Raw genomic sequence first — 16,631 nt, 5'->3', positions numbered from 1 at the left:
GAGAAAGGAGATGACGCCTCACATATGTTTATATGTGTAAGGCGCCTACAACCTAGTTGGGAGGATGCGACATACACAAAGCAGACTGTATCCATGATATAGGAACTAACTTCATGATGGAGTTTAAAACCATCTATAGTTTCTGTACCAGGCTTTTAAAACTCTAGGGAGGCACCCCACCAGCTTATGAAGATAGGTCTCGTGCTTCTGTTTCAGAATCAATATTCATGACCATCGCTGAGAGTCTCCTGGGTTTCGGTTCATCGTTTTTAGCGATGAGAACTCTGACTTGGAAATCAGGAGGCCTCAGTGACAGTCCTGACTTTGTAAGTCGCTCTTTATCTTGGCTTCCTTTTCCGCATAAGGAGGGGCATGTGTGTGGGCATTCCTGCCTCCTAAGCACGGGTTGAAGGTCAGCATTGTAAATCCTTGGAATGCCACCCTGCTACTCTTTATTTTTAAATTCCAAAGTAGCTTGTTTTAAACATTTCCTACTTATGGGAGACAGTACAGAATACCGTTGTCCCTCGGCATCCTCAGGAGCTTGGTTCCAGGACCTTCCTCGAATACTAAAATCTGAGGATGCTCAAGTCCCTTATATAAAATGGAGTGGTGTTTGCATATACCCCACACGCATCCTCCCGTACACTTTAAATCATCCCTAGGTTACTTACAATACCGAATACAATGTAAATGCTATGTAAATAGTTGCTGGCACGCAGCAAATTCAAGTTTTGCTTTTTGGAACTTTCTGGAATTTAAAAATTATTTCTGAATATTTTCGATTTGCAGTTGGTTGAATCCACAGATGTGGAACCTGCAGATAAAGGAGCAGATTGTTCTCCTGATTAAAAGCACGGTTTTCCAAGTCACACTGTCTGCCACTTGCTGGCTGTGTATCCTTGGCAATGAAATTTCTTTGTGTCTTTTTCTCGTCTTTGAAATACAACTCCAAACAACACCAGTTTTACTTTCACAGGGCTGCTGTATTAATGAACTAATACATACAAAGTGCTTCAAGTGGAGCCCAGTATGCAGTTAGCACTCAAATAGCAGCCATTATGCTCTCTTCCTGCCACCATTCACACGCCACTCTTCATGTAAAAAAAAGTTCTGATTACTTTGAACACGTAGCCCAAAGCACAGGTTTGTGCTTTTTTTTTTTTAAAAAAAAAGATGGCTAATATGGTGCCATGGGCATTTTAAAAAATGTTTTTTGTTCCTTGGATTTTTCACGATGCAAGCGTAAGCCTAACCCAGCTTCTCCTTCATCCACTGGAGTTGGTGTTCGACGTATTCTCTTCGGATTCTTTGCTTCCAATCCTTCTCCAGTCAATTCCTGGGTCCACCACAATTTTGACCAGAGTCAGTTTGGACCACTTTCCTGCTATGACGTTTTTTGGCCACTCGCCTTGCGGGAACTTAGTGCCCTGACAAGGGATCAAACCGGTGCCCCCTGCAGTGGAAGCACGGAGTCCTAACCACTGGACCACCAGGGAAGTCTCCCTGCTATGACTTCTAATCTCACAATATTCACCCTGAGAGGAAAGTACCCTCCTGTGATACAGCTCAGCAGTACCCTGAATGGGCCAGACTGGGATGCAAATCAGAGCCTCCAAGACAGGCAATCTATGTCCAAAGACTATTAGCTCACAAAGTGAGCCTACCAGTGTCCTCAGGACCTGCGTTGAAGGAGGGCTCCCTGGCTTCCACTTTCTTCCAAGAGGACCACATAACCCGGCAAAGAAAACAACAGCTAATTTTTCTGCACAGCCAGACCTAATGGAATCAAGATGTTCTTCCGGCCGGCTGCCTACTCCTCAGTGTCAGACCACAGGAGCTCTCAATTGATTGGTTAACTCAGTGACAGATGCCCAGAGCGCTGGGCCTTGACCCTTTAATGGATGGCCTCTTTTTAACCCATCAAAAACCTTTTAGCTTCCTTTGGCTTCAGAGTCGTTACTAAGGGAAGACAGAGGGAAAGAAGATCCACAGATATTTAACAGGCCTCCGGAGAAAACAGGCCATTTTATTTGTCCCCACTGGACGCAATTTCCTTTTAATTTTCTCCCTAGGGGGTATCTCTCTGTATCATTTTCTTGTGTGTATTTTGGCTTTTCTTGGGGAAGAACCTGACCATAAAGCTTTGGCAAACGTAAAATCTTTCAAGAGAAGCTGAAAGTGTTTTTCCTTTCTTATCCTTGGCCTCCTGATGGAATTTTCTTCCCTCCTCCGTGTGCCTCTGGGGGATGGATGCGAGTTAGTATCCAAAGGGAGAAGCTGGCCAGGGATTCACGTTACCTGAGTCCAGCTTTGGTTTTTCTAGCAATGAGCATGGTGGCCCAGTTTGGTGTGGCTTCACTTCTCTGGGCTCCAGCCTTTCCTTTAAAAAAAAAAACTTCAAGGCTAATCACACCCGTGAAGACTTCAGTGAATGGGATGCTTCAAAGAGGGAATTAGTCTGAGAAGTAGTTGGTCCATCTCGGGCAGGGAATTATGATGGGCCATTCCACTTGCAATGGCAAACATCTCTTCTTGGATTGCTGTAAGGGTCTTTGTTTTGACTACTTTGGAGGACAGACTTTGGGGAAACCTGTATTTTTCTATATTTTTTTTGCGGGGGGAGAGGAGTTGGCAGTTATCAGTTGTCTTACACCTGGTGGCCCTGCCCAGAGGTGTGGCATCACAGTGAGACCCTGATGGGGGCTGGCTGAATCCGTGAGAGATGGGGTAGAATGCAGAAGAATGGATTGGCAACGAGCTCTACATAAATAAAGGTAAACAATCATAACTAAACCCCTGCTTAATCAAGCTTAAAAAAAAAAAAAAGAAATGACAATACTCTGTTACACTGTGTTATCTGGGAAACAAAAGTTAAAAAAAAAAATTAGTCAACTAGCAAGGGCTCTATGGGGATAATTATTTAAGAGCAGCTTGTGTGCACTTTAAACTACCCAGTGCTTCAAGGGTTGGCTCATCCTCCTAGGGAGGGGAAGGTCTTGCAGATCCTGGTTGCTGTGGGTACCAGGAGAGGGGCAGACCACTGCTGCGGAGACGGCAGGTGTGAACTCCAGGCTCTCCTGGTTGGAAAGTGTCTCAGGCGGTGTGGAGGACGGAGAGGCACGGGGCCAGGGCTGGGAGGCTTGCTCGGCGAGTCACACTACTGCCGAGACCACGTGCGCTCTAGCCGGCTGCTCTGTGATGGTGGCCGCAGCCAGCAGGAGCAGGGAGGCTGGCGGTAAGCCGCCATCTCTGCAGCTGGCACCCTGGTTGACTTTGGTCATCTCTCTCTCTCTCGGGTTCCTCTTACTAAGCAGTTCTGTATCTGCTCCACCTTTTAGCCTTCCCAGAAAGAAGAAACATGAGGGGATGTTTTCTTAGAGGTAAGGACAGAAATTCTAGAATTTCTGTCTTCCCAGGAGGACTGCTCCTATTTCAAGCTCTGCCCTTGTTCCATCTTCCTAGAGGAATCCTGAAGTGGGCAGGTCAATGTGGGGAAGTGTGAATTTGGGGGAGAAGGGGTGAGGGCAGAGGAGGAAATGGATACTTCTCAGCAGCCTGCCCTAAACCACTTTCTTTCCATGACTGCTGTCCCCAACCCCCCCCACCCCGACTTAACAGCCCTAACCTGGGCTAGTTCTCCCAGAGATTCATGTACTACCCTCTGCCAAGCAATTCGCATCCTGTGTCACAAACATCTTTTTTACTCAGTTATCTTTCCTACCCGACTCCAGGCTTGTTGAGGGTATTTTCCTGGCACCTAACACAATGCCTGGGGCATATTAGACATTCAGTAATTCTTGAGTGACTAAGTGAATGAATGAAAAGCTCTATGAGGTAGGTATTATGGAAACCAAAGTTCAGAGAGGTTAAGTTACTTTCTCCAAGTCACACAGATGATAAATGGTGGGAGATGGTATTTGAACCCCTAAGTGCTCAAAATTCAGGTAACTTCCATGCCATGAGGAACCACCAGCCCTTGAACCTGCACATCTTGTTAATACATTTCTAAACTGCACAGGATATGGCAACAGGGAAGTGGCAGTGAGGGCCAGCCCGAGAGCTGCAACCCAGGAACCACAGCCCTTCCTTCTTCTGGTAGTTCTGTCTGAATTCAACTCTCCTCCGAAGTGAATGGGGGAAGTTACGGTCTCCAGGAGCTCAAGGGCTCGAGCTGGCATCCTAGTACAGACCTGGAGTGACTCTTCATGCCATTCTGCTTAGAAACTGCCTCGATTGGCTTAGGGCTCTTTGACAGGCATGATCCAGAGCAGGACCCTCCTGGTAAGAGTACCCCAGCCCTACCTGCAGGCGCTGGGAGTGAGAGCTTGACACCGTTCTGGCTGTGCTAGGGTTTAGTATTAAATAGGTTCACACTTCAGGAAGATCAGTTCAGCCCGGGTTTCCCCTCTGAATCATGCTCATTAAAAAAAAAAAAAAAAATCTCACAGAGCTCCTTAAGTATCGTATGGCTCAGCAGAAACAAGCTAAGATTCCCTGAGACAAAGCAAAGGTGACTGGATTCAACAAGCAGGGTTTCTCAGCCTAACATTTCCTGCTTCTAAGCAGGAAAAGGCATCCAGATGAACTGGAATAGTTCAGTGGTCTGTGTCCTCCTGCAATTCACTTTCGACATATAGTTACTAGTAGCAATTTGGGTACTTTCGCTCCAAGAGACAAAAAATAAAATCAAGAGACAGTCTAGATGGACTGCGGGGGAAATTTTATGCTTTTTTTCCCCCAATCAACAAATCTAAGCTGTAAAAAGCTCTCATGCCTCCCTCCTCCCTCCCTTTCTTTACAGACGTCTGGCCTTTCACGTGGCGCTTTCTCCAACCCTTCCTTATAGGAGCTACACTATCCTATCTCTGAGGCCACTACACACATATACATGGAGATGACCTCAAAATTAGTGGTAGCTTCCAACAAGCTAGTAGATATTCTGCTCTGGCTGCTTTTGTTCATTTAACCAGTATTTATCATCTATCATGGGTCAGGCACTGCGCTACCAGCAGGCATGCAATAGAGAAAAAACAGACAAAAGCCTCTGCATATTTTTGTGAGGGGCCAGGTAGGCAAATAAGAGAACTATACAGTGAGGAAGTTAGAGGGTAGCAGGTTCTGAGGAGGCTAGGACAGGGGTTGTCACTGTTTATAAAGCGGTCGGGGAAGCCTTCACCGAAGTGACAGCTGAGTGGATACCAGAAGGAAACTGGGGCAAAGCCGTACACCCATGTGAGGGAACACAGGAAGTGCAAAAACCCAAGGCACCGTGTGTGTGTGTGTGTGTGTGTGTGTGTGTTTGCTATGTTAGTGCAGAAAATGCTGAAGTTAACAGGGAATGATGGAATCTTATTTAGCCATAAAGAGGAATGAAGTTCTGATTCATGCTACAACATGGATGAACCTTGAATACATTATTCTAAATCAAAGAAGCCAAGCACAAAAGGCCACAAATTCTATGATTCCATTTATACTAAATGTCTGGAATAGGCAAGACCAGAGAGAAAAGTAGGTTCGTGGGGCTTGGGGAGAAATGGGGAGTAGTCAAGAGCTCCCTTGAGGCCTTTCCACTGTTTTGACTGGTAAATCCTACTCTGCATTAACCATAAATCAGAAGATGCTCTTTGGTTAAAACTCAGTAAAACTAATTACTTAAAAGGAGCCAGCAGTCCAGGCTAAAGCCCCCTAATCCCAGGGCTGCCCCTTCTCCATAAGCAGCCCCCCACTCCCCCTGGTCGGATGGTCCTCCTATAGAGCTCTCCTCTCGGGTCCCCTGGGGTGGGCTCTGTTGGAGCCAACTGACCTCCAGCCTGACTGCTTTGGGCTGTCATGGCTGAGGCACCTCTGGGGGGTGTTATCCACCACTGCCATGTGAGCAATCTGGCCAGGGACCGGGTTTCAGATGGTTTTTCAACCCTCACAGCTCCAAGCATCAGCTCAATATGTATCAGTAAAGATATATACATGTGCACGCCCGTGCACAGGCCATTCACTCAGCTGTGACTCCTGATCCTTGTTACAGGTAGGGCTGGGGGCTGGTTTACGGTCTGGGAGGCCTGGAGAGACGGGCATCTGGAGCTCCCCTGGCTCTTCGACCTCCTAATAAAAGGCCAGAACAGGGGCACCCATCACAAGGAGGCTGGGTCTGCTCTGGGTCTGCCCACGGACCACACTCAATGCTCGTGTACACTTTCCAGAAAGATTCTCAGGATTGACGAGGAATCTTTCAAATCCCCATGAAGCATCAGAAACACCTGTTGCGAATGCCAGAAAGACCGGGGTGCCAGGATGGTCTACAGGTTCACTGGCCGGGGCTCTCTGGGGCTGCCCCAGTTCTTAACTCAGCACAGTTGGCCAGGAGTTATGCCATCGGTGCGTGATGCCACCACTGCACAGCCAGAGCCACAGGATATGATAGTGATGTACTGGCCGAGGCTTTACGATGATCGATCTCATTAAAGTGAGTAGTGAGCAGACCACCCAGTAAGACAGGCAAAAACCAAACAAACAAAAGGGCCAAGAGCCCGTTTCATGGGTCACCACCCTGGTTCGAGAGGCCACCATGTGCCCTGGTTTGCTTGGGGCAGCCCGGGTTTGCCTGACGCTGGGGTGTCATCATTAACCAGTGCCCTCTTCCATTCTCAAAAGTGTCCTGGTTTGGATATTAAAACCCTATGGTCACAAAAATAAATATACTCTATGATTCCAGTTATATGAGATCTCTAGAGGAATCAAATCCATAGAGAGGGAAGTAGAATGCTGGTTGCCGGGCGCTAGGGCTGGGGAATCATTGTTTCACGGAGACAGCTTCAGTTTTGCACAAAGAAAACGTTCTGGAGATGGGTTGCACAACAGTGGGAATATACCTAATACTTAACCACTAACCAGTGGTTCCAATGGTAAATTTTGTGTTATGCATACTTTATCACAATTAAACTTTTTTTTTTCTTTTTACATTTAAAAAACATTACTGTTTATGTGACTCTGAAACCTCTCACCCTCCATTGCAGTATGAAGTGTTTAGGAAGGTGGAAACTGAGGGAGGATTTGAGAGGGAGAGAGGTGTGCTGTCAGTTTCCCTGACCCAGAGAGGGGGACGTGGAGGATGCCTTCTGCAAACCTAGTGAGAAAAGGTTCGCTAGGGTGGCCTGGAGAGCTTGACAGGTGTCTCCTGAAGTTAAGGGCCACCTAAGACTGCCCCTGGCTCCTGCTGACATCTAAGTCACGAGAAGTGGGCTGCTAGCTGCCCTCAGAGGAGCTGACGGGGAGATTGAGGCAGTCCAGCTGGGAGAGGGGGCAGGATTTAACTTTAGACCAAGTTTGGAACTTTGGTTCTTATCAAGGACCGGACGCTCTCATTTCTTAATAAAATTAACTTTGCTGCTTAAAGCGACTGCATGACTCTGTATTACCTGGGAGTGATCAGAGAAGTCACGGGCTGCCTGCGTTTCCCTCTAGGGAAGAACGCTTTTAAAAGAACGGTGGGAGATAGAAGAAATGTGCCTTTTTGAGTCCCAGGTGGTCGATGTTCTTGTTAACCTGGCCAAGTCTTTGGTTTTTAAGCCAGAGAAAACCCATCAACTCTTAAGCTACGACTGGCTCAGGGCTCACTGGAGTGGGCGGGGATTCTGGAGGTGCCTCTACTCAGGACGGAGATCCAACAACAGCACTGGGTTTTGATTTGCATCTGCAGATTGCACCCAAGGTCAATGGGGCGCCCCGAGTAGTGGGAGTCTGTTTCTGTGAGTTATTTAGAAGCTCGTCAGTCTCAAGGGGGCCGCTGGCCTGGCTGCGCGGGTGTTTATTTGCATGTGATAAATACAGACTGTTGAGTTTGACCCCCTACTCTCCCCCCAATCCACGTGGCTGTTTATGGCCATCCTAGTGCGGTCACACGAGGACGAGCCCCGGGAGACCTCACACCCCACACAAGGGACAGAGGCCCCAGCTGGTGGTGGTGGGTGGGAGCTGGGAGACTATTTTTGGTTGTCTGCTCAGATCTAGCTGGCACTTTGGCTAACGCGAACAACAGTCAAAGACAGGGATTTACCCACTTAGAAACTGGCATTTTCTCCCTCTACCATTTTCTTCTGGGAAAATGTTGCTTTTCCTTTTATGAAGGACTCCCTTCTGGCTTTACAATGAGCTTGCCCCTTGCTTCATTCCTCTCCCCTGTTTCTCCTTTCCTGTTTCTCTCAACCTCAAGATTCCCCAATCACCTGTATCATTGCCTTGTTGACGAAGAAACAGGCCCAGGGACGCGACTCAGCTTGCAGACCTGGAGCTAAAACTGAGGGGTCTTGACCACCAGGCCAGATATCTTCCCACCAGATATAACAGTAGGAGGTGGGCGCAGGAACAGAGCACCCAAAGGGTGATGCCAGGTCTGGAGATTAACCCTTGCAACCAGAGAACATTTGGGTGAATTCTTCAGAGTAGAGTGTACCCCCTCTAAGAGCTACCTCCAAGCATGTCAGCCCAGGAGAGAGTTGGACCTGCCTCTCTTAAAGGGAGAATTGCATTTCTCTCCTCCCGTACCTCCACAGAGAAATGACTCTCACGTTACAGCTTCTAAGGATTATCCACCTGGATGGAGGCATGCTTTTATTTTCTGCTCACGGGCATCATTTTCAAAAGGGACAGTCTGATACCAGCATGAGTATTATGGAGACAGTTTCAACAAAGATATAAGTAGGTGTCCTTGGAGGGGTGGCTTACTCAGGACCAGGCTTGGAAACGGCCTCCAGAAGAACCTGTGGGAACCAAGGGACCCTGGGTTCCCAGATCCAATAACCAAGGGAAAAAAAATCCATCCTCTTAACAAAGGGATGCTGTTTGCTCTTCGTGGTGATCCTGCCTCTTGTGTTCAGCGTAAAAGAGACTGTAACGATATTTGCTATGTCAAGGGCAACAGCGCTTTTATCTTGGGGAACAGGCAACTCTTTGAGATGTAAACATATTCAAGATGAAGATAATTAGACTATTTCTCGTGTTTTAGAGTCCCCATTTCACAGACGTAAAAACAGAGGCACAGAGAGGTTAAATAAGTTGTTTATCACAACTCTGAATACCCTGGGAGTGAGTGAATAGCCCTCAAATTCCTCCTTGGTTGAGATTTTGAGATTTATTTTAGGCCTTTAAGTGGATATGGAGGCCACTGGCTTATAAAACATCTTTTTTTAAAGGCATAACTGTTACAAGAAGGAATTTGATTTTAACTCAGACTACAATATCTTAACAACAAAACAGCAAAGTAGGATCACAAAGAAAGTTCCCGTTACCTGTGTGTGGAGCAATGATCCTCAAACTCTGTAGCCTGTCTTCAAATTGCCTGAAGGGCTTGTGAGAACACACACTGCCGAGTCCCAGCCTCTGACTTTCTGAGTCTGGAAGTCTCAGGTGGGGACCTGGACTTTGCAGTTCTAACGTGCTCCCAGATCATGTAGCGGCTGCTGGTCCGAGGGCCACACTGGGGGAACCACTGCAGGAAAAGCTACTGCATCGACCAGCCTCTCCTTCAGGACTGAAGGATTTATCTTCTCTCCGGGAATTGCCCTCAGCTGTAGAGAGCCGTCTTGCCCAAGGTCACAGCCCCACGCCTGTGGCTCACCTGTATCTAATGATTGGTTGATGCTGGGCTAAGGCGATGGGTCTGATGATTGACGGCCCATTGTTGCAGCTTCACAGCTTTCCCTAAGGTTGTATCCCAGCTCAGCTTCTCCCTCTGCCGGGTCCTGTCTCCTTCCCTTTGCTCATTGCTGTTAATTCCAGACCACTTCCCAATACACTTCCTGTGCGAGAATCCCTAACTCTGCTTCCCAGGGGATGCAACACTCGGAGCAGAGTCCCTTAAAGTCACCTCCTTGGCAAGACCACCCCTGACCATCCCCCTCTTCCTGACTGATTGGTTGTCTCTTCGTAGAATTCAATACTCTGACACTCTACGTTATAGATGTACCTAATGCTATCGTTTGACCGTCTTTCCCACTAGACTCTAAGCTCTTTGAGGGCAGGGACCCGTCTCTTTTGTTCACTGTAACACCTGCAGGGCCTCAAGCAGGGCCTGGCTTACGATAGGCACTTGGTAATTCTCCTACGGGGTCCATTTTATTGGAGAGGATTTCACATTCAACACCTTCTACTGGAGTTCTAAAGCTCTAGCTCAGCGCTTTCAGGGGACGGCAATTCTTGGATGGGAGGAGAAACTGGGGTTCTCGTTCCAAAGGGAGAGAACTCAGCCATGCCTAATACATGTGCTTTGAGGAGAGGATGTCTATCGTCTTCTGATGCTTTCAGAAGAGCGTCTCAGTCTTCCTAGAATACAACTGCTTTTTTCTTTCTTGGGGAGTTATTTTAAGATGGCAGACGCTGGTGACTCTCTCTGCCCCCCTCCCCTGCCCTGCATCCTAGCGTCCCTCCGGCAGGCCTGCCCCTCAGCTTTGAGGCTGGCTCCCCTTGATGACCCATGGCCAGGGCCTGTCACCCACAGGCATGGAACCCTTCCTGGTCCGCTCAGCGCCGAGTGAGGTCTGAAGCAGGCAACAGAGAAGCCCTTCGATCTGACGATGAAAAAGCAAAGGCTGCAAAATGCTAGGAATGCTAAAAGTAGTCCGTGGAGCTCTTCCTCCCCGGAGAGCCTAGGGTGCGGTTTCCCAGGGGAATACAGATAACGGAATGAGGGAGGCACCCGCCCAGGGCCTGCCGAGGCAGAGGGCCCAGCAGCCCGACGATGAGTCAAGTGCATCCAAACAGAAGCTGAAAAATAAGTTGGCAAAGCACTTAATGGCGTGCTTATCACGCTGAATAATTCAGCAGGCTGACTGCGCTGGGAGTCGGTTCACAGTTAATGGAGTATTTCCTGTAAATATTATTTTCTCTTCCTGTTTCATCATCTCATCCAGTTCAAAAATCTTTACTAATCTGGGGAAGTGACAGCAATGCATCAATTCTCTGAGCTAATGCCCCCAATTCTGAAATACTCTTAGGAAGCATAGGAAGCTACATTGGCTGCTCTGGGGAAAGGGGAGACCATTTACTCTGGTTCCTTCTCCTAATGTCTCAGAGGGGAGCCCTCTGTGCACCTAACTGTGCACCTAAGTGAACATAAAAGCGCTCCTAATTGCACATCAAATAAATAAGTAAATGCTGTCTGCTGAATACGTAACAAGGACCAGCACTGCCATCCTTCCCCCCATGGAGAGATTTCATTAAATATAGGCTGGTGAATGGGCTGCAGCTGTAGATGATGATTTACAGATATTGAATACGCCTTCTAGGGAGGTTTTTTTGGAGTTACGTGTTTCACACTGTTCGTTCTTTAATGCGTTTATTCTCTGACACAGCCTGCAGGACGGATCTTCATCCTAACTCTTCCTGGCACCGCATTCGGGAAGCGTTTTCTGTTGTAAATGATAATGTTTTCTCATGATTCGATGGCTGGTCTGGCCACAGGTTTGGAAAGTGCAAATTCCAGCGGGCGGACGGAGAAGGCAGCTCAGCTCGGCACTGCTGGGGGTTGAGTCTTGAGTGTGGGAGAGGCTAATCGCCCAAAGCCTTTGGTCCTGGTGCTACAAAGAAGAGGCAGATTGTCCCAGAGATCAGAGCTTTCGGACTTTTCCAGGCTCTGATCTAAGGAATGCAAGGTCCTCCTCTAAAAGAGGGAGCCCTTTGTGATCGATTACGTCCAGCTTTATTTATCTCTGCCTCATCTGATCCCGGTTCTGCAGGAGTTAATAAGCAATGCCTTTCCAGTACATATCATTTGATTTTCACTCAAATGTTCTCAGGGAAGAAGAAACACTCTTGCTTGTACTAACACAACTATCTGAGACTGACGGGCCAGCGGATCTGCGGCGTGTCCCCACTGATGGTCACTTTACGTAGCTGGCATTTGCTCTTTTTTGATGCTTGGGTGTCTTTCCTTGGCCATAAATGCAACCTAAGACGAAGCTTGGGATTTACTTCAAGTTCCCAAATGCTGGTCTGACAATGTTTCATGATTCCCTGAAGCCAACAGGACAGTACCTGGTGGAATAAAGGACCTCTCACCTGCGAAGAGCTCCGTTCCTACACACGCAAACACACGCTAAAAGGGAATGTGGTACATAGGAGAAAACAGGGTAAGATCATCTATGTAGCTGCAAGGTTTTTCTTTCTTTTTTTCACCACTGTGACCCTCTTTGCACGTTTCTCACCATTGTTAAACCCAGACAGTTAGACATGTAAATACTGCCATTCCTGTACTCTTGATACCTCACTCACAAACGGTGCCTAAAATTATCACCCCAGAATCATGGGGAAGAAGAGAGGCATGTTTTGCAGTGTTATCAGTATTTTAGTAGGAACAAGAGTGCAGAAATGGGGAGGCAGGCAGAGTGAGAGGGAAAACATCACTGGGTGAAGGAGGGAAATAGGAGGATTTAGTGAGAGTTGATAGGGGGATAGTTAATAACTTATAAAAATTCTGCAATCTGTCCTTGGATACTGTTTGGGATTCTGTCTGATCTTTTAAAAGAGCTCATCTACACAAGCAAGGGCCACTATCCTGGTGTATGTGGATGTACTGTATATTTTAACTGTTTTTAGTCCTATGTGTGGGTTTTTTAGGGATTTGGGGGGCTATTCTTGCACACATCATTCTGAAATACTTCTGAAATTGGCCTTGAGCTTCTGAACATACACAAAAGCCAAAACGCCCTCTTTGGGTGTCCACACGTGTCTCGCTGTTCCTGACACATGTGCCCTGAGGGCAAAGAAGCTGTCTTTTTTTTTTTCTCTAACATCAGCAGCTTGCATTTTCGGCTGTGCTTCTGCAAGGCCAGGCATCTGTTTAGAAGATCCAGGTAGCAGATAGGGGTGAGTGATTGGGAGGGGCCTAGAATGTTCTCCCTACTCCATGGGTGAGGGACCCTGTGCTTTACTCCATCCCCCCCAAAGCCCCCAGGGCTTCAGAGTGAGGATTAAGCAATTTAGGGTAGACTCTGCCACCAGAGTGGCAAACTGCACCCCAACCGGGGAACTTGGAACAGCTACGGTGCCGCCCGTTTCTGGACAGTCATCAGCTACCCCCCCCTCCTTTTTTGGTGGCCCATGTGGAAGCACTTGAGTGCAGTCTCATAGGAGGCTGAGCGCCGCTTGCTGTGTGCATTATTTGCTGATGCTCTGCAGCTGTGGATGCCAGGCAATGCCTCCAGGCCCTCCAAAGGCAAGGGAGTAGCTCACCCTGCCCCTGCCTCTACTTGAATGTTGGCTCTTCGCATGGTGGTACCATGTGACACAGCTGCTGTAACTGGGTCAGAGTGTCAGGGAGGCCTGTGCCTGGGCTGGAGGTGCAGCTGTTGCTACAAAAGGGCCTTCAGGTGCCCAGAACTGGGTGTCACTCCCAGTTTCCCGAGCATTGCCGGGGTCCTGGGTGCCAAGCTCTGCCTGGCCCCTTTTGCAAGGGTGTGGTGCCGCCTGGAGGGTCACCCACCACTTGAGCCCTGTCCCCAACTCCTCGAGTGCAGAGGCCCTGCCGGACACACCTGCTGCGCCTGGCTGACCCTCCCCGAGTCTGAGTTCGGAAAGGAGGCCCGCAGCGGCGGGTCTCAACTCTGGCCGCACATCGGAATCAGCTGGGAGGCTTTCTAAACGGTCAGCGGCTGGGTCAGAGATGGGGAGGGTGGCGCCAGGGGAGACTGGGGCATCTCTTCATCCTGACAGTTTCACGTGAGTTTCTGATTTTTAGCTGAAGACAGACTGGGGCACTCGTATGTGCTGTGCACCAGTGGTCACTACCACGTGCCCGTGTCTCTTTAGATTCACAGGTCCGGAGCCAGGGAGTGTGCCCTGTGCATTCAGGGACTCACAGGTGCTTTCCACGAAACAGAGCTGGCCTTTTTATGAAGGTGATGATACTGGCTGTGAGCGGAAGGAAGAGACGCCCTGCATCCTTCCCCCTGCAGCTGGGACCTCTTATCTACGGCTCAGGCTAAGTCTTTAGGGCCCATGGCAGGTCTCAGCAGAGGTGGATTCCCCTTGGGCTAATGAAACTTTGGGTCTCTTCCCCTCATGGGCCCCTCCCCTCCCCTCCCCTCCCCTCCCCTCCCCTCCCCTCCCTCCATCCTTCCTTCCTTCCTTTCTTCTGCGCTAGGCGGCTTGTGGGATCTTAGTACCCCGACCAGGGATCGAACCCTGGCCCTCGGCAGTGAAAGCTCTATGTCCTAACCACTGGACCACCAGGGAGTTCCCGTCATAGCCTTTTCAAAGGCCCGTTCTTAATTTTATATGTAGATTGCACATTCATTTCCTAAAGACGGCTCCCCAAGTTACAGAAGGGTCAGGGTGTCCTGGTCCCCGCCCTGCCCTTCTGCCTCACAGGGAATGTCACGATGGGGAACTGAAAGGCACTCACAGCTACTGTCATTTTTCCAGTGTGCCGAGTGCCTCTCCTGTTCCTCTCTCTGTTCAGTCTCTGGTTCGAAATTCTTGATACTGTCGAGCTCCAACTGAATACCCACTGCCTATTTGCCACCACTACCTGGATGTCCCATCGGCCCAAAACTCGGCATGTCCTAAACTGAACTTCTCTCCCCTTCTCTTATATCCCAGGCTTTGGTCAATCGAGAAGTTGTTCTAGATTCTCCTCCTGCTCCAACTTCCACCCTGTCGCCTCCCGCCATTGGTCAGTCACATCACCTTCTAAACATCTCACTTCCAATTCCCCTTCTCTATCCCCGGTACGGAGAGCCACCCCAAAGCCACGCCACCAGCTCTGGCCTACACTAATGTAACGATGTCCCGGTTTGCAAGTCTTGCCCTGTATCACTCCACTCAACCTCCACCAGGTGCCAGAACGATGTTTCTCTGACTAGGAAGGTCTCATGTGGTCACTCCTCTGTCTCAAAGATGAAATCCTCTTAGCAAACCCTCAGGATTCTGTTTGCTGGGGCCCCATCAGCCTCCCCTCTGGCTCCTCTCCCACTACGTTCCGGCCCCAGCGGTGCTGTGTGCTTCTCCATCACGCCACGCTGCTCTCCTTCACGGCGCTTTCATGCACACCTGTGTGCCTCCTCACCCCATTCGTCCATCTGCAAAACCTCTGTCCACCCTTTAAGACTCAGCTCCTACTTTGCTGCCTGTGAAGACGTTTCTCCTTAAGCCCAGCTGATGACTCTCTCCTTTAATTCCCCACCAACCCTCACACAGACCTCTCTTATCTGTAAGATGCAATTACCACACCCCTCTCCCTGATACCCTGCGCAGGTCCTGAAGACCTGATGTGTGTCTTAATTATCTCAGCACCTGGTGGTCTGCCTTGCATATTAACAGGTACGCAGTAAACATTTTTGAATGAATGACTAATGACTCTGATGGCTTGGTTGTCCCTCAATTAGCAATAGACTTGAGAATCCCAACTACTTCCTTAGAGGCCACAGAAGCATGCGTTATTTTAAATAACAACTCAGTTTGAATAGAGGCAATATCCGGAATAAATGTGTTGACCTTTTAACATTTTTAATCCACTGACCTGCATAAATTCAACCAATGAGAGTAAATTCTCTTATTCAAAGGCTGATTATTCACATGTTGCACTTCCTACTTTTCCATATTTTGAAGTCCGTTTTGGAGTCTGACAAGAATAGTTACAATTTATTGAGCCCTTGCGCTGTGTCACACCCTGCGTTTTACATATATCACATACATCCAGCGCTACCTCATTATCTCTAAAATCTTCATTAGCACCTCAATTAGAGAAACAAAGCGAGCTTAAACATATTAATAAATTAAACTGAACACATACCGATACTTGTAAGCATGTTTTTCAAATACGTTCAGAGGGAGAGAAGAATTCAACTGTGGGATTTTTATGAACTCCACTGTAGACCCCAATCGTCCAAGCTGGCCTTGGTCTCCACCAGTGTGGGCCATCAAGAGCTGGATACATTGTAACCAGGACCGGGTTAAAAGATCTAGGAGTATCCGTGGCTCTTGTGAGCAGAAAAAAATGGCCAAGCAAGTTGGAGAGAGGGGACAGTGGATGGAAGAAGAAGGAAGGAGTAAAGAGAGAAGAAAAAGCACAGAAACTTACAAAGGTCATAAGGGAAAGAGGCAGAGAGGAAACAGAAAGAGTGTGGAAGAAGTACAGACCCAGTGAGTGAGAAAAACAAAGAGGGAAAAAATAAGAACGCAGAGTCCAAATCACATCCTACAGCAGGGAACTGGAGGGGTTTTGGAAACAGTCACGAAACAATGGTCCCCGAAACGGCCAGGTTCCTACTGAACTGTCCCCAAGGAAGCATCCCTCCATCATATGCTCCAGATCTTTTCATAGAACTTAACTGACTGATGATCAATTGAGTGAAAATCCTCCTCAACACAGGGCCATTTTTTTTTCTATCAATTTAATAAAGAAACTGGTTAAAGGCAGATGTTAACTGGATAGACTACAATAAGCTCGTATATGTAGTGTGGATTTCAATCCTGTTCGTGGATAAAGAAGCTTGGAAAGCATTATGCAATAACATAATGAACCTATATTGCTTTCTCCCTCCGAAAGCAAGTATGGTTTTGATAAACTTTTAATATGTATTTCAGGGTCTGAACCGCATACCGTCTCCCCATTTTTCTCTGCCGGAGGAGTTGAATGA

At 48.2% G+C, this 16,631-nt stretch overlaps 1 protein-coding gene across 7 annotated transcripts in view; it reads right to left on the bottom strand.

The window, feature by feature from the left end:
• Positions 1–16,631, bottom strand: part of FRMD4A (FERM domain containing 4A) — a 338,180-nt gene that overhangs the window by 76,760 nt on the left and 244,789 nt on the right. The window lies entirely within an intron of this gene.

Source organism: Eubalaena glacialis, chromosome 2 (genome assembly GCF_028564815.1).
Source record: "Eubalaena glacialis isolate mEubGla1 chromosome 2, mEubGla1.1.hap2.+ XY, whole genome shotgun sequence".
Classification (NCBI taxonomy): Eukaryota; Metazoa; Chordata; class Mammalia; order Artiodactyla; family Balaenidae; genus Eubalaena; species Eubalaena glacialis.
Note: the sequence above shows the minus strand (reverse complement) of the source record. Positions and strands in the feature narration are given on the sequence as shown.